This window comes from Mytilus edulis, chromosome 6 (genome assembly GCF_963676685.1).
Source record: "Mytilus edulis chromosome 6, xbMytEdul2.2, whole genome shotgun sequence".
NCBI classification, from domain to species: Eukaryota; Metazoa; Mollusca; class Bivalvia; order Mytilida; family Mytilidae; genus Mytilus; species Mytilus edulis.
The window spans coordinates 36,741,398-36,764,518 of record NC_092349.1 but is presented as its reverse complement, the minus strand read 5'-3'; positions in this window follow the sequence as shown (position 1 = coordinate 36,764,518).

The window sequence follows — 23,121 nt, the reverse complement described above, 5'->3', positions numbered from 1 at the left end:
ATGGAACTGGCCGGTTTCGTCAATGTATACAACCCGGTTTCGTCATAGATTTCAAAATGCATAACCCGGTTTGGTCAAATAAAAAAAATCATAATCGCATTACATTATAATTGATTATTTAACTTCAAAAGGAGTTTTGTGGGTCGTTGGAAAACAAGTTCGTTCACCGGACAACGGCTTATTATTTATATGAGTCTCAGATTCAAATAAATAATAAGCAAACACTTGAATTCCTACTCTTATAGAACACAAATATTTTAATTTACTTTGCATTCCGAAATTTTTTAACAGCATATTGAGATTAAAGCTCTCTTAAATATGCGTTTTCTATATGAGTTATGGGAAAATATGTTGAACATGTTTAAACTTGAAATTAAAGTTTACGGTCTTAAAAATCGAAACACACAATTGATATGTGATTTTCTCGCACAAAAGGATGGACACCTTTATAAGTCATCTAATCATTCTATGTATGTAATCTTTTCTACAATCGTTAAGGGATAATTTTAACTATGACACACATCGCGCATTTACTATACAGGCTCTGTCATCCGACGAGTTAAGGTTTTTTCATCATTTTTTATTATTTGTACCTTTGTTGTACTGTTTGTGTCAGCGACAACACTTTGACTCAGTCCATTCCCGAATCACATGCTTGTAATTCCATGGTTGTCTTTGGTTGCTTTATACCATATGCGTTTTGAACATAAAATAGGCAGGTAGTTTTCTTGTTTGAATTGTTTTAACATTTATAATTTAGGGCCCTGTTATAGCTTGCTTTCATGCAGTTTGTGTGTTTTTCTCATTGTTTAAGGCATACGCTGACCTAAACTTGATTAATTCAACATAAGTTTGTGTCTAAAAAGAAAGTTGTCTCATTGTCAATGGTTATGGGATAAGTGGTTACCGTCACCTCTTCTTAATAAGACCTAGATATAAATGACGGTCATGTTTTGCAAACCAACTTTTATTCACATTGAAAATACAAAACTTTCAGATATTGTTTTCGAAAGTTATCTTGAAGTTTCAATTGAATTTGAACTGTACAAAAAATGAATTTGAACCGTAAAAATAATGTGAAAAACATGCCTATGAAAATAAATGTGCCTACCAGAAACGGGGAGAAAGTTACAAATCTCACTGCTATGTTATGGATGCTTAAGTGTGAAAACTCGCTTTAGTGCGCAAGTAACACAGTATATATAGTACCAGAAAATCTGGCAGGACTGCATGCATGATTAATTTGTGCAGAACAGTATAGACTATAGTCGGTTTGGGACTGTTCGTCAATGATTGAATGCATAAATGTATTAATAATTGATAGTAAATATTGTAAACTAAGTGTATATAATATAGTATAGTAAATCAAAATTATGGCACAATCAAATAAAATTGAGAATGGAAATGGGGAATGTGTCAAAGAGACAACAACCCGACCAAATAAAAAACAATGTCAGCAGAGGGTCACCAACAGGTCTTCAATGTAGCGAGAAATTCCCGCACCCGGAGGCGTCCTTCAGCTGGCCCCTAAACAAATATATACTAGTCCAGTGATAACGAACGCCATATTAATTTCCAAATTGTACGCAAGAAACTAAAATTAAAATAATACAAGACTAACAAAGGCCAGAGGCTCCTGACTTGGGACAGGCGCAAAAATGCGGCGGGGTTAAACATGTTTGTGAGATCTCAACCCTCCCCCTATACCTCTAACCAATGTAGAAAAGTAAACGCATAACAATACGCAAATTAAAATTCAGTTCAAGAGAAGTCCGAGTCTGATGTCAGAAGATGTAACCAAAGAAAATAAACAAAATGACAATAATACATAAATAACAACAGACTACTAGCAGTTAACTGACATACCAGCTCCAGACTTCAATTAAACTTACTGAAAGATTATGATGTCATCATATGAACATCAGGCACAATCCTTCCCGTTAGGGGTTTAGTATCATACCATCATAACATATATGAGAAGAACATAACCCGTGTCATGCCAACAACTGTTTTTAAAAAATAAATGTGTTTAGTTCCGATGCAAAGACCTTATCAGTGACTCAATATTAACGCCAAAATATGCAATCTTTAATGACTTGACAACAGTATCGTAATTATATCCCTTCTTAATAAGTCTATTCAAAGATTTTCTGAGGTGAATACTGACACCTTTGTGCTTTATAAAGAATATTTCCATAAAAAATTGGACGTGAAATACCTGAACGAAAACACATCCTTTTATTTTTCATCTTTACATACTACTATTATAAACAAAGAAAATATAATAATGTTACAAAATAATTAGATACCAGTGTTTTCTATTCAGTATTTATATTCCATTTAAAATTAGTTTGAAGTTAAGTGAAATAAGGGATACGCCTTTCATTAGGAAAATGTGTATTATCATAATTAACTATGTCCAAAAGTGCCCGTTTAAAATAGATTTTAACACGCCAAGTTTACTTTACAATAAATATATATTTAAATTCTCGAAAGACAATGTTCAGATCCGTGCCAAAGTTTCTTTTTATAAACTGTTTGTTAAAAAAAACACAAAAAAAACCGGGTGATATATATAGACGAAACCGGGTGATTGTGTAGTAACAACATTGACGAAACCGGTTTATTTTAATTTGACATGACCCTTTTCTTTCGTTCCATACACAGAAATACAATTATTGAGATGCTCATAATAACTAAATTTGCAATCTCCGTGTCAATATCTATCTTCCCGTACCTTTCTTTCCGTACAATGTGAACAATTTAACGAGAAATTAAACAATTTCGAGGCAAGGTTCACTCAATTCGTCATTTTGACATGCATTTTGACTTATTTCTCCGTTAATATAGAACGGTTGTAGAAAATATTGCATCTCACAATAGAAAATAGTTGTATATGTATATATATTCTTCGATATCATAAAAAAAATAAAAAAATAAGGAGAAACCTACCTTTCTTTTGTCTATTGGTGTTCCGTCATTGTGCCGGATGTTAGATACCATCGAGTCCGAGCAAATTTTGCCGGTGTGGTTTAAACACAGTGAGATATCGGATATGTCAATTTTTACTAATCGATAATCATTTTAGTCGAATATAACTGCTCTAGAGATCGGAGGTTTTTCAAACTTCTGTGTAAATGTAAAGACCTTTGTAACGTGTTAACAATTACGATAACAGTTTTAGTGCACCAATTGTGCATTTCAACAGTGAATGTATCTTCCGTGAAGCTCGAGTTTAAAGTATATAATAAATTTGAAAAACCGAAAATTTTACAATCGTTGAAGAATGTAAAGATGCAAGTAAATGTAAAGTAAAATGCCAGTTTAAAAACACACGTAATGAAATTTGATCACGATTGATAACCTACATGCTTTAAGTTTCGTTCTTGTTTATCGAACCATGTACACATGTTATATATAACATTTCCATTTTTAAATGAAATTGGGATACATCGATGATTAGCAATGGATATTATATAAAGCAATGGTCATATTGCGTCTTACAATATGTAGGTAAAGCAAAGCAAACACATAATCGTTTCAGTATACCATAAGATAAACTATGAATGAATTTCGTCAAAATGTTTAGTTTAACATTACATTAGACATGTTACGAAAAGGTATATTCTCGTCGCTGAGGTTGACAAATTACACTTTAAATTTGGGGACGGTGTCAAAACATTGATTATAGATAAAAATTAAATCATGTTCGTCTTGGTGAATTCATCCTAATATTATGACATTTGCTTTTGTGATATTGTTGACTATCATACGACTTGAAAGTTGTACGCGTGTAATAGTGGGTGGGATAGAAAAAAGGGGGGGGGGGCTGAGAGTTATACAAGTTCATTCGATTCTAATTTGATTATATATATATAGTAAGCCAGTTAGATAATAATTTTATTGTTGTATTACAGTTCCTGAAAAAGTTTAATGTATGGCTTTATTAATCCCACACAACGCTCTATTGTCTGATTGATTTCTTCTATCGGGTGTCTCCATAAGCTTCCACTGACTCTGAAAGTTTTGCAGCGCCTTATATCATGTTCGACATATACCCTCCACTCTTATATACGCAAATTCATTTTTTATTTTACATTTTCTTCTTTCTGCTCGTCGTTTAGCTCTTAGTTGATGCCTTTTTCAAATCTAATCCTAGCCCCTTCCTCTCCCTAAAAAAACCAACTGGTTAGTACACATCTATAAAAACGCCATAATAATTATTTTAGGAAACCCCTAGCATTGTTAGGTTATATAGAGGAAAGACCCATCGGCCATCGGTGTTAATTTTCCTATTGTCATTTTCTTATGAAACGGTTGGCGAATTTCAACCAAACTTTCCAGGAATTTGTAAAATACAATATGTCTGCATAAGGTGGTGTTAAGGTGTAAATGCAAAGTCATTATGTAATGCTTTTGAAACTCTGCGGGAATGTTCAGCTGATGAGTAGTGAGTCATATTTTACACAAACCTCTTATCGTTATAAACAGGCATTAAATATTTGCCACTGAACGTTATGCAACCAATAATCAATCAATCACTAACACCTTATAAAGAAAATACAAATTGAGCTGAAACTGTTTAAATTAAGACAAAGTTGAAAGGACATAAAGGAAGAAAAGTCATGCCCTCGAAGCTATGTGACCGGGAGTATAAATTTTCTAAACTAGAATGCAACATGATTCGAGTTGAAATTGTATAAAACCCATGTCTATGTGTTTTAAAACAGACCCCGTCAGATAAAAAAGTAGGTGGCAAACAACTGGATCAAAATACATACACTTCTTTGTGTGCTTTTCATACCGATATAAAAATGACCGTTACATATATTCACGAGCAGGTATTTGTAAAGCAGATTATAATACTTAAGATTATTTGCAACTTCTATCAATTTTGCAAGGGCTCGCCCGAAATATTTACACACGCATGTACCCGGTGTCTCCGTTGCATTTACATGACCGCTCCCCCCCCCCTCCAATCTTTTGCATTAGAGTCTCTTAAAAATATTATGGAATTTATTAATATCTATTTCTTATATTTCTTATGGTAAAAATGGGTTGGAAGACTTTTGAAAAGGGACCCATGCTTAAACCAAAGAATTTGCATCTTACTTTACAAATCCTTGCTTAAACGGTTTTAAGTTAAAAAAAAATCCTGATACACTGGTAGTAATAATCAGAATTATAGGCAACAAACTTATGAATATGAGCGATGTTAAGTCTTGAAATTTATTACGAATGTTGGTTGAAGGAACCGCATTTCATTATAATGAAAAGAGTTTCTGAATATTCGTTCCATACGGCGGAATTATAATGCCTCCAAAAGTATCAATGCAGTTTTTAAAGAATATTCAATGTATACACAGGTAATCTCTTTTGAATTTCGACACAGTCCCCACATTTATAGTGTAATTTGTCAACCAGCGTCGTGAATATACCTTTTCGTATTAGGTCTATTAAGACCATATATACTTCATGAGGTGACGCGACAAAATTTATTGTTATTTCAAGATGGCGTCTCTTTACTTAAAATTTCGACACGAATCAGGATTGTCTGCATGAACATGAAAAATTCAACTTTCTGGGGAAATACTTATATTATATTGTAGATCGAACTGGGAAAAAATAATAATGGAAATCTAGTTTACATCCAAATTGTTATTTATGTTCAAAATTAATTAAAACTTTTATAATATCAATGACCTAATGTTTGACACATTAAATGTTTCTACTTTATAGTGCCTAACAAGATTTTGTGAGGTAGACGAAATTGACTTTAAAACGATCGTATTGACTTTTGATGTGCAGAAATAGGCAGATCGGACATATTTTGACTTTAGTTACTTACTTATTAAGTTTGGGATTAATTGTAATCAACATATTCCAATGAGACTGAAAAATGTTTTTTTTTATTATGATAAATAATAATTTTACCTGCCGTAGTCGTGCGTAAAATATATTTCGGTATTTCTCTTACGAAAATGACTTGTTTAATGGAACAAAACGTATTATTTGTAAACTTTCTTTTTACTCTTCACAATAGGCTTTTAAAAAATAACCTTTCAACTGTATATTCCGAAAATTTTGTGAAAATCGAATAAGTGGCAATTCTTACCTTTCATACCTTAACTTTCATTGATAAAACATAATATTGACTCGTCCAGTGTTCAGTTTGAAGGTCATTTTAGTTACCGTACACATTCATGCACGTTCTAATTAATCAATAGTCATGTATGAAAAGCATAAACAAGTTTGAAGGTAAACTAATAACAACTTAATCCAATCAAATTGCCTACGATTCAATAACAATGACCAGTCCACATCATAAAAATGTATAGGGGTAAACTGGGTAGGGAGAAAATGTCAGATATATTAAGTTCATTATTTTGCAATAACGAGTAAAAATTTGTTAACCAATAGATTTGTTATAATTTCATAAACATGTCCTTATGTATTGGTATAGTTTTTGGATCTTTCATTAGCGTATTTAAGGCTGTAGAAAGTTTGGCCTTCAAAAGTCAACATAATCATTGACTTTATAAAGAAAATTCGCCTTTTTAAAACATTGAATGTTTCACAAATAATACGCGACAACAAAGCAAAATCATTTCTTAAAACACTGCAAAAAAAATCATTCTGATTGATACAGTGGTATTGTCATAAATTGCACTGGAGTGAACAGTGGTACATCAAACGTCGAATTCCCTCACACAATGTTATCACACACTATAGTTGATAACAAAATAACATTTCTGGAGATTTGTGTACGATAACTGTAAGTCTTAAAAGGATCTGACGATGATACATCATTATATAAATAATACATAGCTGAGAGGGTGATAGAGCAGATTGTTACCCCGAGAAACATTGTCAATCGCGACGAAGCCAAGGTTGACCATGCTTTTTCGAGGGGTACCAATCTGCTCTATCACCCTCTCAGCTATGTGTTATTTATATAATGATGTATAATCGTCAGATCCTTTCACAGATAAATTTTATTTAGAAAAAAATTTCTATGACGTCACGTACATAACAACGTTACGGGTATTAGAAAAATCAACAGAAATGAAGCAAAATGTTTTATTTTTTTATTTTGTCAGTCAAATAATAAAATCTGAGCTAAAAGGTAGAACTTAAGCATTGTCTTTAATAACTTGATTCATTGTCCCTTAAATTGTCGATTTTTGATTGGTCTGGACGAGAGGGTGACATTCAAAAAAATTGTCTCACGCTCAGCCATGTGATAAAGTAAATTAACACCCTCGTATTAGCCAATCAAAATTTGGCATTTTAACGTGAAGTATAATAAAAGGTATTGCTAAAGATATCTAAAAAGAGATGTAAGATTTGTTCGTGATAGAAGAATGTGTAAACACTGATTAACTATGGAACGCCACAGTTGTCTTATGTGGAACTCTGATATTAAGTTAGGTGGCAGGTACCAGTGTTGGTGTACCAGAACATGTGTCCCACTCAGAAATTGTTCTGTTATAGTTAAGCATTGAGGTATATAATTGCATCATGTGGACTAAAAAAAATAAATGAATGTAAATTATAGGCTGTTATACTACACAAGTAAGTAGTTGCATACACAGGTTGGTTAGGGATTTCCTTCGCATATTGGTCCAATCAGAAGTAAAAAATGTGGTCTTCTCACTTGACGGCATCTTATCAAAATGGGGACAACATTCAGTTTTATGTAAACAAAAATATCTTGAGATTTTGATGGTGAGGATAGTTTCTGACAAGGCTCTAACTCACTGAATATCATTTATCTCTTGAATTTTGCCTAAAATTCTTATCTGCTATTAGCAGGATTCTGCAGGTGACGATAAGTTTTGTATCAGAGCATCACATGTTTTGCCTTATTTGCAATGTATTTATAAATTTTAAAATCTCCATGCTGGACTGATACCCAAATTTAAAAGTTTTCCATATGCTCACATCTTAGTTACTTGAAATCATACATTTTATTTGTAAATAAGCTTGAATGAATTCTTAAGAAAATAAAATCATAAATCCATGAAATCCTAAACAATTATTGTCACCTTATGTTGTTTTATTATAACTGAATGATATTTCGATATTACACGATATGGTTTCGTATTGGCTTGATATAGTTTTGTCATTCCTTAATATGGTTTTGTCATTACTCGATGTGGTTTCACCATTATTGAATGTGATTGTGTCATATGCTATGTGGTTTTAACATTACTTGATGTGTATGTGACTTAACGTAATTTAGATGTTTCATAACATGATGTGGTTCTGTTATTTCGTAATAATGATTTGCAAATTCTTTATATGGCTTAAACATTACGTAATGATGTTTCAAAATTTTTCGATTTTACACTACATGATATGTTTGTTTCAGTATTTGATGTGGTCCTGTCATTTTTTGATGTTGTTATCACATTACATGATGAGATAAAACCACGTGACCGATTCGGAAAAACTAGTTCTATTTCTTAATAGATATCCATGTTTTATTTTCCTTTGTCATCCGTTAGTTAGAGTTCAAATTAAAGGTCGTGTTTCTGTTCTAGTTAAGCTTTGCGTTAGTCCTCGATTTTCCAGTAAGAGTTTAAGTCATTATTAGAATTAAAGTTCTAGTTAGCATTGAGTTTCGAGTTAAACTTCGAGTTTGAATTTCGTTTAGATTAAGATTTCGAGTTGAAATTGGAGTTATCTAATTTGAGTTCGTATTTGAATTTTCAATCGCGGAATAAGGACTTTTGTTCGGGCTTCCGAAAAGAGGACGACTTGGTGGTATGCATACAAAAGAAAAACAATGTTACAGTATACAAAACACAACATAGAAATTGAAATAACGCTAGATGTGGTGTGATTGCAAATGCGACAACCATCCGCCAGAATTTAAATGCAGGGAATGTAAGAAATCATAGTCAACTGTACAGCCTTCAACACACCGTATAGTCGGCTACAAAAGTCCACCGCGTGAAAAAGTGAATCAATTCAAAGAGAAATCTAACGGTCCGATTTATACCTAAACAATCATGCTTCGAAAAACAAATATGACACAGATGAAACAGATGAAACAACGACAACCATTGAACTACAGGCTCCTTAATTGGGACAGGCACAGATAGAAAGTGCATGTGGCGGAGTTTAACATTTATGTGAGCGCTAAACTCTAACCTAACCCCGGACTGTAGTGTAACAACATAACATAAAAAAGGTAAAAAAAAACAATTGGCTTAACTCAATAGATCGGTATGACTTGGTAATATAAATTCATCGGGGTAATCTGGGGTGCATTGGAAGGGTAAACAGATTCTGCTGAACGCGTGGCACCTGTTGTGTTTTTTTTTGTGAAATTACAAACCCAGTGATTTAGGTTTATTTGGTAGTTCACATTTGAGGAAAAGATGACGGGATTGTGGTCATATCCGTCGTCATCTGTGAAACAGATATTCCAAAAAGTTTGTTTTTACTAAGTTCGAGTATAGCTATATCAGACAATGCAATTTATAAAAACAATAGATTGATATTCGTATGTTCAAATGATCATACAGGCGAAAAAAATAGAGAATTCTTATTCTATAGAATTGATGTTTTGTCGTTTAGTCCGATCCCCCCATTTCCCTGTAACTTTAGTGTGAGTTGATTTAAAGTTTCTCATTTGTTGACAATAAAGTACAAGTCTTTAGATTTGTTTCGAGACTACGACATTAATGTATCGGCAGTGAGACACAACAAACCAATATTCCGTCGTCGGTGGTGGTTTCGGCGTCTTCATCATTGAGATCGTTAGGTTTCTCGTTTGGATTGTTTTTACATTTTTCATTACGGGACCTTTTATAACTTACTTTGTGTAATGGATTTTGAACATTGTTGAGATCACACAGTCACAATATAGTTGTTAACTTCTACGTCATTTGGTATGTGGTTCAGAGTTGTCTCATTGACAATCATACCACGTTTTCTTACTTTTATATAACTAAAAGGTTTTTTGCAATAAATATTACCGAATTTAACTGTTTTGACATGATACATTTGTGAACCTCCATGAATTGCTATAAAACTTCTATAGGAGTTATTCTTCAAGATCAAGATAAAGCGTCTATAGAAAAATATGTTTTTTAAAATTATGATTTTACCGATAAATGTACCAATAAATGTACAGTCAACATAACGCTTTTCAGTCATTCCCAAAAAATGGGTACAATTCGAATGTAGACACTGTTAAAAAATAAATTTCAACTGAGCAGAGAGAGAGTGTTGTTTTCTTCTGTGTCTATATCTAGTCTGTCATTTTTTTAATTTTTACTTACACCATTTTAGTTGTTTTCTAGTTTTAGCATTTTTTGTAAGACAAGGTAAGTATGAACGTATCGGAGGTTAGTGTTGTATAAAGTCATCTTAAAAATTGCATTAGAGAAAAACACAAGATTGAACGGGCCAGGCTCATGTGAAATGGATTACATTTACCACCATAGCAAACTGATTTATACGTATCATTCTGTATATATTGAAAGCAAATACCAATTTTAAGGTCTGAATTAATATAGTGTTTAAAAAATAATTCAAATAAGTAGTTTTCACAACTTATTTAGTAATAAATTTAAACTAATGAAATGTTATGCTGTATAATATTTTAGTTTCATAATACAGCTTTCCAGGAAAAACCCTATTATTTATGTTTTGAATCACTGGTATGTATTTTTTATACTTGTATTAGTCCACACCCCCATCTTTGTTACGGAGGTTGATATCAAACCAGTATCTGAATGCTGATACATAGTAACACTTAACTCTTAAATGCTAGCTTTTCTAAACAATTTATTGACATTACAAACTAAAAAACTGTTTTCTATCAAGTTATATGTTTCTTTTAGTCAAATGGACTTGTTCTTGTCAAAATCTCCGTAACGATTCATGAACTTTCACTCAAAAATATGTTTTACCTAAACCGAATACTGTTCAACTTAATTTTATTAGCTCTATACAGATAATGTCATCTTCCTTCACACCATAATGTATGTATTATACTCAACTATGAAGTTTTGGAGTCAAAATAGTTTCATTTCGAAAATTTCTATCCTCCGTAACGACATTTAAAACCTCCATAACGGACAATTCCAGTTCTTACCAACAGCAAACATATAAATGAATGTAAATATTGGAATTAAATGACAAACAAGACAACAGAATTAAACATTTTTCTTAGTAAATCGTTATCTAAAAAGAGTAAAGTCCTGTTAGAGAAAAAAATACTTTTTCTCCTTAAATTTCTATCCTCCGTAACGTAAATCAATGATGTCGTCTATGATTGACATCACCTTTTGATTTTTATTAGTGATAATTGATGAACTGATTTGGTATCTATAACAATGTACAAGAATTTCAATTGGTATGATCGTGTTTACATGCATCTTTAGATTTTTTTTATTTGCATAACCTCCGTTACATTGATGACTCCTAAATAATCTTGAAAATGTTTGCCATAAACCGCTGTTAAAGTTATGATTGTCGTCGTAATTACACAAGTTGTGTTGTAGACTATTTCAAATCTAAGAAAATGGCTGATATAACGTTTATTAAACGTTATAATGTTGCTCACATAATAGGGAAAAAACAAGTTAACATACCTTTCTCAAAACAACATTTTTTTTCTCAAAATCTGTATTTTGTTTGTCTGTTTCCTTTATAATAAATGATGTCTGCTACAAAAATTACTTTCGGCAGTGTCGGCAGCCGCTGATACTGATAAAAAAGTCTCACAACTTAACTGTAAATAACTGCGTCACGGAGGTTATTTAAACGGAGGTTAGTTTTATTTACATTATACATGGAAATATGTAACAATATTGTTGAGTTGCTTTCTCAAAACTGATTATTGAGAAGCTTTATGGGTGCTTTCAATGAAATAATCATCATTTTGATTTGTTCTTGGTTAGTGCGTTCCAAAATACGCGTTACGTAGGTTGGATTCTTATATGCGACAATCGAAAAAAAGAGAAAGCGAAGATTTTTTTTGATTTTTCGTTTCATTGCAATAAAAGTTAAAGGTAGGATTTTAAAATTTGATGTATCAACTTTGCTTAAAGTCACTTTGGGCATGATTTCCAATCATATAAATATGTTTTGACTGTACCTAAAGATACGTTACGGTAGGTTATACGTTTATCGGCGACATTGGTTTAATGGGTAAATCAAAGTGTATATTATAACTTTTGATTCTAAAATATTTTTGTGGATAAAAATCAATATATAGTGTCAAATAAAAAAGCAAATATAATCATGATTTAGATGAAATAAAGTATTTTAATTCACACCGATATTTGGAGTTTTTCTTGGCGACATTCGGAATTCGTGTGATTTCCGTATATTGAATAGAAAATCACACAAATATATTTACGATATACATCACAAAAGAATATAATTTTATTTTAGTATACATATTAATCACTTAGAACACGAAAAAGATTATCTGTGACATATGTTAAGCTTGCATTTTGTGGTTATTTGCCGGCGACACTGAAATTTTGTAATTGTACCCATTTTTTGGGAATGACTGTTTTACAATGGCAGCCGCAATATCAGGCGAGACACAGGGTTCCGTGTTCATTATACTACTGCTTCCATTTGTGAACTAAGTAAAATAAACGACAGGACCAAGTGGTTTGGGGATATCCCCCTAATTTCCGAAAATTTGTTAATTGTTTAGTGTTTTTTTTTCTTATTATTGTCTGCCGTTCCCTTTTTTCATATCAAATAACTCTGAACAATAACTCGAACTTTAATTTGTACTTTAACTCAATGGATAGCGATACTCATCCAAAGCACTTTAAACAAACGACATATGGAAATCGGTTTAAAAATAGAACATATGTTTTTTTTTCAAATTGGTCACGTTGTACTACTTCATCAAGTAATGTGATAACAACATCAAAGAATGACAGGACCACATCAAATACTGAAACAAACACATCATGTAGAGTTTAAATCGTCAAATTATGAAACAACATTACGTAATGCATCTTCGCTAGCCAGACACTGGTGACATCTTAAAAAGTCTGAGTAGCAGCTGCACGCTGTTGATTACCGAATGAGTTGGGAAATGTATATCCTCTATGCTGATAAAGTTGGTATATTGCTAGTAAGTTGGGGGAATAGATAATTTCGAAATTACAATCGTCTCGTTTGTCATACATTCTGGTAGTGAGATGACCGCTTTTGTCAAATTCAAGATATAAGTATACATAAAGGCAACAGTAGTATACCGCTGTTCAAAACTCATAAATCCATTGACAAAAAACAAAATCGAGGTAACAAACTAAAACCGAGGCAAACGCATTAAATATAAGATGAGAAGAACGACACAACACTAAAATGTAACACAAACAGAAACGGACCAAACATCAGACAAAATCCCACGAGAATAACAAATATAACATCAAAACCAAATACATGAATTTGGGATAAACAAGTTCCGTAACACGTCTTATCGCTATGTGAATTTACACTCAAAAATAAGAGAAAACAAACGACGCAGCGTTAAAATGTAACACACACAGAAACGAACAATAATATAACAATGGTCATATTCCTGACTTGGTACAGGACATTTTTAAAGGAAAAAATGGTGGGTTGAACCTGGTTTTGTGGCATGCCAAACCTCGCACTTTAATGGCAATGTTAAATTTAACATTAATATAAAATTGAGGCAGAGGAAGCCGTGTCTGTTGTTTCTTTTCTTTACTTTCAAGTTTTGTGGGGTATTTTAATGGAACCCAATCAGAAAAATAGAATTTTAATGGAAAGAACATCATCCACTTGTATTTTTGTCCATCTGATGAGTTAATATAAAAAAGAAGATGTGGTATGATCGCCAATGAGACAACTATCCACAAAAGACCAAAATGACACAGACATTAACAACTATAGGTCACCGTACGGCCTTCAACAATGAGCAAAGCCCATACCGCATAGTCAACTATAAAAGGCCCCGATAAGACAATGTAAAATAATTCAAACGAGAAAACTAACGGCCTTATTTATGTAAAAAAATTAACGAAAAACAAATATGTAACACATAACAAACGACAACCACTGAATATACAGGCTCCTGACTTGGGACTTTTTCATCTGATTTTTATAGTTCGTTCTTATGTTGTACTGTTATACCACTGTCCCAGGTTAGGGGAGGGTTGGGATCCCGCTAACATGTTTAACCCCGCCACATTTTTTATGTATGTGCCTGTCCCAAGTCAGGAGCCTGTAATTCAGTGGTTGTCGTTTGTTTATTTGTTACATATTTATTTTTCGTTCATTTTTTTTTTAAATAAATAAGGCCGTAAGTTTTCTCGTTTGAATTGTTATACATTGTCTTATTGGGGCCTTTTATAGCTGACTATGCGGTATGAGCTTTGCTCATTGTTGAAGGCCGTACGGTGACCTATAGTTGTTAATGGCAGTGTCATTTTGGTCTTTTGTGGATAGTTGTCTCATTGGCAATCATACCACATCTTCTTTTTTATATCATCAATATATATAAATGTGAAATTAAATGATCTGGCTTCTTTGGTCTTTTTGTTTGTGAAAAGTGTTTGAAGGAGCTCCTAGTCATATAAAAATAAGAAAAGGTCGACAAGGAGAGACGCACACTTCGTTCCCATAGAAATGCCGACAATTTGTTGAAAAAGTGTACCTCAAAACTGAAAAAATATGATGTCAAGAAGAAACTCCAGCATACTGATCACTGGGGAATGGAGATATACAGGGTTTAAAAATATAAAATTTTGATAAAACTAATTTCAGAGAAAGATCGAGATTTTGGATTATCGAGAAGTTCTTAAGAGGTTTTTAGAATCCACATATGGTTAATACTACTACGCGAAAAAACAGTTTCACGTTATTTCTTTATAGAATATTTGTCAGTCTTATGGACAATTCTTTCATTGAACATGCAGAAGAGCCGGCAATGAACCGTAGTGTGTACGAATTTTGTAAAGCTTAGCTATATGCAATCAAGGTAAGTTCTCCGATTTGCTGTTCAATGTAATGTTTATTGAATCCATGATGGACCTTTGATTCATCAAAATTTCATCCTTGTGAAATGATGTTTTAGTATGTTGGATTACCTGAATGCTCATTTATTCCTTATTATTTTCCCAGATCGTAGTAGTACCATGTACATGACTCATAGAAATGCAAATGATGAATAAGAACCGAAACAGTTGAAAAGCAAATGATGAATAAGAACCGAAACAGTTGAATAGCTATATGACCAAAAAAGTACATAAAAATAGCCAATTCCATCTGAGGTCAACCTTGCCTGAGGGAGTTGAAACCTTCGTGTCTTTAAAATTTCAAAATGAAACAACCGACAATTTAAGAAAGGGTTGTTTTAAATCGTGTCAGTATCGAAGTACTGACTGCTGAGCTAATGTTACCCCTGGAACTTATACAAGGTTAATTTTGCCTAAGGGAGTTGGACCCTTAGTTTAATATCTATTTAAGAAAAATATTCATGATAAACTTTTAAATTGGAAGAAATAGATCCAAAACAATACTGGCAGCATTTAAATATCTTAAAACTGAAGATAGCAATTATTCAAACTTAAGTAAATTTTGTTAATATGAAAAAAATAAGTCAACATTTTCAGTCCAAGAGTAAGCTTGAACATTTAAATGTACCTTTTATGGATAGAGTAGATGCATATGTTAAAGACTATAAAAATGTATTAAAGGAGAATGAAATGACAGATGCACTATTACAGAAGTTAAAATGAGTATTAACAAATTAAAAATGGGAAAAGTGCAGGACCAGATAGAAATGCAAATGAAGTCATTAGATAAAGCAGTTATGTTACATGTAAGTCTATAACTAAACTTTTTAATCTAAATTTAGAAACGGGTAAATATCCAATTCAATGGAGAGAAAGTCGTACACAATATTGGTTTTTAAATTTGGAAACTCTACTGATCTTAATAATTATAGGGGTATATCTCTCCAAAAGTGTGTTGCGAAACTCTTTAGCTCTGCATTAAATAATAGATTAACATTACATTATGAACACATTTTTGCAAATCAACAGTTTAAATTTAGAGTGAATCATAGAACCACAGATATATATATAGTTTGTTTATACTAAAATCTTTCATTTCAAAATATGTAAATAGAAAGAAGGAAAAGATATTTGTCTACTTTGTTGGTTTACGCTGAGCATTTGACACCTTGTGGCATAATGGGTTAACATACAAACACATACAAATGGGTGACAGAATCTTCTGTAAAAATTGATAATAAATTTTTAAATCCTTCACATTGGAAAGAGGTGTTAAGCAAGGGTCTAGTTTAAGTCCTACTATTTTTAATTGTTTCGATTTCTCCCACCCCTGTGGTACACTATAAAAATATCCAATTAAACGAGACTAAAGAATACAATTATTAGGAAACATAATTAACTATAAAGGCAATCTTAAAATAGATATCAAGGAACTATCAAAAAAGGGATTGAAGATCCTATTTGCTTTATAAATACATTTTTCTAACTTTCAATCTATCCCTGTTAATTTATTATGTAAAATATTTGATGGCTTAATAATACCTGTTCTATGATATAATATGAAGTCTGGTTTATGGAAGATAATTTATTCATTTCTAAATCTTTGAAACGATCAGAACAACATGGTTCTGTTTGTGATACTTTGTCTATAGAAGATAAATCTTGCTTTGAAATGATTCATAATAAATAAGTAATGATGGTATTCGTAGTTGGTATACATTTGCTCTAAATATATTTAAAGAGACTGGATTAAATGCTGAAGATTTTGAACCATACAATAAGATTAAATATTCTTCAAAGATAAAGTTTAGATAGATATCACATGAAGTTTATACAAAAAAGTCTTGGTGGCCTTCGGGTGTTGTCTGCTCTTTGGTCGGGTTGTTGTCTCTTTGACATATTCCCCATTTCCATTCTCAATTTTATTGAATAAACTTTCTACAGTAACAGACAGTTCAAAATTATTTCTATATAGTCGGATAAAATCTGAGATAAAAATTGAGAATTATTTATTAAAAGAATCATTTTTAAAAACCAAACAATTAATTTCCAAATAAAGGGTAAGTGACCATAACCTAGAAGTTAAAATTGGAAGATATAAAAATGTACTCAGAGATCAAAAGTTATGTAAACTTTGTAATAAACTTGATGGTGAATACCATTTTTTTTCTATATTGCAAACTGAGCCCAACTTTAAGAGATTGCTTATTTTTAAGGATTAATAATTATATAAGTTAACCCCGATTACAAATTATCAATCAATTTTAAAGCTAAAACAATTTTTTTAAATCCTGAATCTGAGCTGTTGACGGAAGTTGGTGACTTTATCTTTAGAATTGCGAAAATGAGGTCCATGTCAACATGGTCAATGAAAGGTGACATTACCATTTATTATAATTATGTTTTAATGATTATATTTGTAGTTCTTACCTTCTGTATTATATGTGTTTGTATTTGTGTTTACTTGACCCATATAGGTGTATTTTACTTCATTCTCTATACACTGTTTAGAAACTACTGTTGTAAACCTCATTCAAACCAATACGTACCAATAGCTATCATTTCAGATATTGCAAGTCACAGACTTTTCAGACCAGTTTGCATTGTAAAAGATGAAAAGAGAAAAGCTTTCCTTTGCCAACAAAAGTCTAGATGTCAAAATGTTTCTAGAAGAATACCTCCCTATTGTAAATTACATCGTGTTGTGTCCTATTGGTTGTTTGTTCGGTTTTATTTTCTTTTTTAGTCATGGCGTTGTCAGTTTATCTTCGAAGTATGAGTTTGAATTAAATTTTCCGTTGGTATCTTTCGCGTCTCTTTTTCTTTGCTCCATAGACTTAAACGATTTCGCGATCAACATAAGAGCTTGTTTTGAGAACACAGCTGTCATCAAAGCCTTTATATTTACACAACTATTCTGGACAAGATCGTGTCTAAGATCTACCAATTGATTATGTTTTGCAAACTGAGTCAAAGATTTATCTGGTGGTGTCATTTTTTGTAAAAGAGGGGCGAGAGATACTAGAGGAACATTCAAAAAAATCATACGGTGTTTATTTATCCCAACTCGCTCGTTATGCCCGTGTGTGTAGTGATGTCATAGATTTTAACGAACTTAACCAATAAATGTATCACTGGTAAATTATTAAGTCAGGGATTTTGTTATCATACATTACTTGGAACTTTTACTAAGTTCTTTCATAGATACAAAGATTTGATTAGTTAATATGGCTGTACCTGTAGAAAACTCATAAAAACGGTATTTCACATCCTAAATTTTACGGTAATATTGAACTAAAAGCGCGGAAATCACTATGTGATCAGCGGAAATTCATCGAACCTTTAAACAAACTTATTAGTATATGTTATCTTACCAATGTTGTAACTAGATTTGAAAATAGATAACATTAGCACTTATATCGATTTTGTCATCAGCAAATTAAAACATAACTAATTTTGATTTTTTTTAAAAGGGATGTATAAAGACACACCCGTGTTCATTTTTATCTATAAAGAGGTTAACTCCTAACTATCCTACTGCCGGTCGATACATTTATTTTGTATTGCACAAGTCATATCTTCTTTGACTGTCCATGACGTTAAAATACTAAATCCTTGGGATGTGTTTTAGTTAATTTAAGTCTCTGAATCATGATTTTTTATTATTAATTGTTTTCAGCTTTTGACTAGCTGTCAGTTACTGTTGATACTATTTGTAATGCGTTTTTGTTATTTAAAGCTTACTTATTCAGGGTTATATCTGGTCTATATACCAGCTTTGGTAAGTGTTTGGTATTACTATGAATTTTCACTTCTTCGTACTATGAACATCAACATTATTTATTTTGTATATTTCCTTTATCTATTTAGACTGTATACCTAACAACAAAATTATTTTCATTTGCCTGTGTATAGTATTGTAAATGGCGGACTTTTGTACTAGGTTATTGTTGTTTTTCTGAAATTATTTAACATTTCACAGCGGTATAATACTATTAGTTTATTATTCACCCCTTTTTTTATTAGTTTTATATTTAAATTGTATCATAGGTCAAATTTATTCTTCAGTGTATGTTCACTTGTGTTAATATGTCTTTTGATTGAGTTAATCCATTTCAATTAATAATTTATAGTGTGACTTTCTATGTTGTGATGTTTCACTATTGTTTCAGATAAGGATTAAGGTTGGTACCCATTAAAACGTTAAAACTCGCTGCAATTGTTTACACCTGTCCTAAGTCAGGAATCTGTTGTTGATGTGGCTGATGAGTGTTTCTCATCTCTCGTTTTTTATATAGATTAGACCGTTGGTTTTCCAGTTTGAATAGTTTTACATTAGTCATTTTTAGGGCCCTTTATAGCTTTCTGTTCTGTGTGAGCCAAGGATCCGTGTTGAAGACCGTACTTTAACCTATAATGGTTTACTTTTATAAATTGTGACTTGAATTGGGAGTTGTCTCATTGGCACTCATATCACATCTTTTTATATCTATTGACAACGCCATGTCTACGAAAGAAAAAGACAATCAGACAAACAATAGTACACAAATAGGTGATCGGTCAGAGGCTTTTTCGGTTTTTTCAAAGTAAAGATTGTTCCGAAGTGTCATTTTAAAATTCGACATTGCACAGTTAAGGAGGCTCGAGGGTATAAAAATTTCAGAAAAAAATCAAACATTTGTTTTTCATTACAAATTGTATTTATTTCCTTTTGTAATTGTTACTTTATCATATGGTACAAAAATCTTTCAAAACAATCAATTCGTGTTGGCCCCAGATGATTTTTAAAATGTAAACATCATTGTAAAAGTTCTAAATTATCTCCCTTTGGTGGAAAAATGCCATTTTTTGGCTTTAAAATTGAAATATCTTTTTCAACTCATCGGTGACCTATCTTTTTTAATATATTTTCAATATAAGCTGTACTTAAACTAAATTATTGTAAAATTTGAGCGATTTTTGTAATAAATTTCTTTTTTTATTTCGATATTTACCTTTATTTCTCCTATTACTTCAACAGAAAAAAAAAACACCTTTACAAAAATGTATGCTTCTTTCGAAGGCAGATTGTGAGCGCAAATGAACGGTGACCCCACTTTTTTATTTTATTTTTCTATTAAGTAAAAGATAAAGTTCATTTATAGAAAAATATAGAGAAATCCTATATAAATGATTTAGACTCGCGAACCCCCTTAAAAGGAGCTTCAATTATTCGATATCATTCAATTATAAATAACAATAATATAAAATCAACAAAATTTTATCCAAATTATTGCAATAAAAGACCGTTAGTACTGAAGAAAAGAATGAAAGAATTTACTAACAGGGGTCTGGGAACACTGTTTTCATTAGTTGATTTTTGTTGTCTACAAATATAGTCCCTACTGTGGATGGTGTATTACTCGGAATTTTTGTCATTCCCCTTTTACATGTACGCCTCAAATAGCAAGCAGGGGGAACAACTTTCGGTAAAAAACATAGTTCATGAATTTTAAATTAGTGATTTGGTCCAGCTAAAAAATGATAAGAGTTAGTTAGTCGTAAGCTGAAAAATTCGAGCTAGAGCTGATGAAGTTTTCGATAATTTTCGATAATTTTCTTTAATTTGTCGCAACACGCTATAAACATATAATGGAGAAAGCCCAGGTGGGCTTTATTGATTTTCATTTATTGTCTAAATAGAAATGCACTACTAGTTAACTGTGTTCTTTCTTGCGCCTAAGAAATGAAATTAGTGAATAAAGAATCTGTACTTAAACAACTTCCCTGAATGATTAATGGTGTCGATTTGTTAAACTTCATGAAAGTAAAGTATTTAAACTTTTATTTGAAAGAAATTTTGCAAAAATGTCTCATTTTGTCATTGTATGGTCAAAATGAGCATTTCAAATAAAGGCAACAGTAGTATACCGGTTTTTAAAAGTCATAAATCGATTGAGAGAAAACAAATCCGGGAAACAAACTAAAATTGGTAATCTAAAACACATCAACTATCAGAGAAAAACAAAGGAACAACAGGAACACTCAAGTGCAAATATAAAAAAGAAGATGTGGTATGATTGCCAATGAGACAACTATCCACAAAAGACCAAAATGACACAGACATTAACAACTATAGGTCACCGTACGGCCTTCAACAATGAGCAAAGCCCATACCGCATAGTCAGCTATAATAGGCCCCGATAAGACAATGTAAAATAATTCAAACGAGAAAACTAACGGCCTTATTTATGTAAAAAAAATGAACGAAAAACAAATATGTAACACATAAACAAATGACAACCACTGAATTACAGGCTCCTGACTTGGGACAGGCACATACATAAATAATGTGGCGGGGTTAAACATGTTAGCGGGATCCCAACCCTCCTCCTAACCTGGGACAGTGGTATAACAGTACCACATAAGAACGAACTATAAAAATCAGATGAAAAAGGCTTAACTCATCAGATGGACAAAAATACAAGTAGACGTGGCCGGGTACTTATACATCCCGACACAAAAAGACGTAATGAACAGATCTGAGAGTACTCGCAGTTATCTGACAGCTAGTTCAAAGCCACTAACAACTAACAATCAATCCGTACACATCCAATGGATTTAGTGTAAAGACGTCATAAACAGCCAGAGAAAAATATGACCTTGTGTAAAGTCTTTTCTATGTTTATGCATAAGTGGCATTTTGACTTTCTATCTAACAGGCCCATTTGAAGCAAGCAAAATATGAGGAGCTTTGTACATAAAAGTTGAAGTCCATCATAAAGATTTCACAAACTTTGATTTAAAAGCACCTTGCAATCTCTTTTGTACCTGTTTCATTTTACATAATGTCTTTTCTTCTGAAGGAAAGTAAGTAGTTCAAACATATGCCAGTTGAGACTAAAATTACATGCAAGTTTTTCCCTGTAAAAGTGAACAAAAAATTGATATCAAACCATACAGTCTTTAAAAAACAAGTTGAATGCAAAAGTCCTTCTGTACTCAGACGTCTTGTAACATGTCACCTCAGCATAGAAATTAGCTAAAATCGACAAATTTCGATTTCTCATAGCTTCCGTACGAATTTTTAAATATAAATACGTATTACAGTATATATTTACCATATTTCATTTTCAGTCTTACTTTGCCGAAGACCATATGATATGCTATGTGTAATTTTTCTTTCAATTAAAAAGTACATTAAATACATGTTGAAGGATTATTATAACAAAATACTTCACTTATTTTAAATTGATTGAAAATATTACTTTTTCATGTAAGATCCCCCTTCATTCGAAAACCTCTATTTTCATGCACAAGCTCATATAAATTTAACTTTCAAAAAATTGTTATAAATCTGATACATCAAGAGATTATTTTATTTAAATACATGTTATATGAATATTAGGACTTAAAAAAAATAATGTGTTGCAATGCTTCTTTAAAGCTATAAATGCTGATAGTTGAAATTCCTCAATTTCAATGTCACCATTGAAACTTGTTTGGCTTTCTACCTATTTTGATCTGAGCGTCACTGATGAGTACGAAACGCGCGACTGGCGTATTCAGTTATAAGCCTGGTACCATTGATAACTATTAACACTCAAAGTTAAACATACAAATGATTATGTTGTCTATAAAATGTATGATTTTGCCATCTTACTTGGTCAACAGTCTTCTAATTTATTAAGTTGTGGTTATGCTAATTATTATTAAGATTGATAAAGTCTTTCTATCTTATTATGTCCGGGGACACAGCCATCTTCTTTTGATATTCGTTGTCTACAAATAGTGTCCCTACTGTGAAAAGTGTATTAGTTGAAAAAAATCCATGCCCCTTCTTAATTTATTTCTTCTTGTTTCATTATCAAATAGCAAGTAAAGGGATACAATTACAGTGTAAAACAAATTTGGTCATGAATTTAAAAATGTTTTGATTTGTACCAGAAAAAAAGGTTAAAAATTAGTATGTCTGAAGCTGTCAAAAGAATTCGAGACCCCTTGAACATAAAATTTCAATATTTTGAGTTATAGCTGATGGAATTTTCTATAATTGTTTGATAATTTGTCACAAATGTAGTATATTACACTGTAAAATATTATTGAG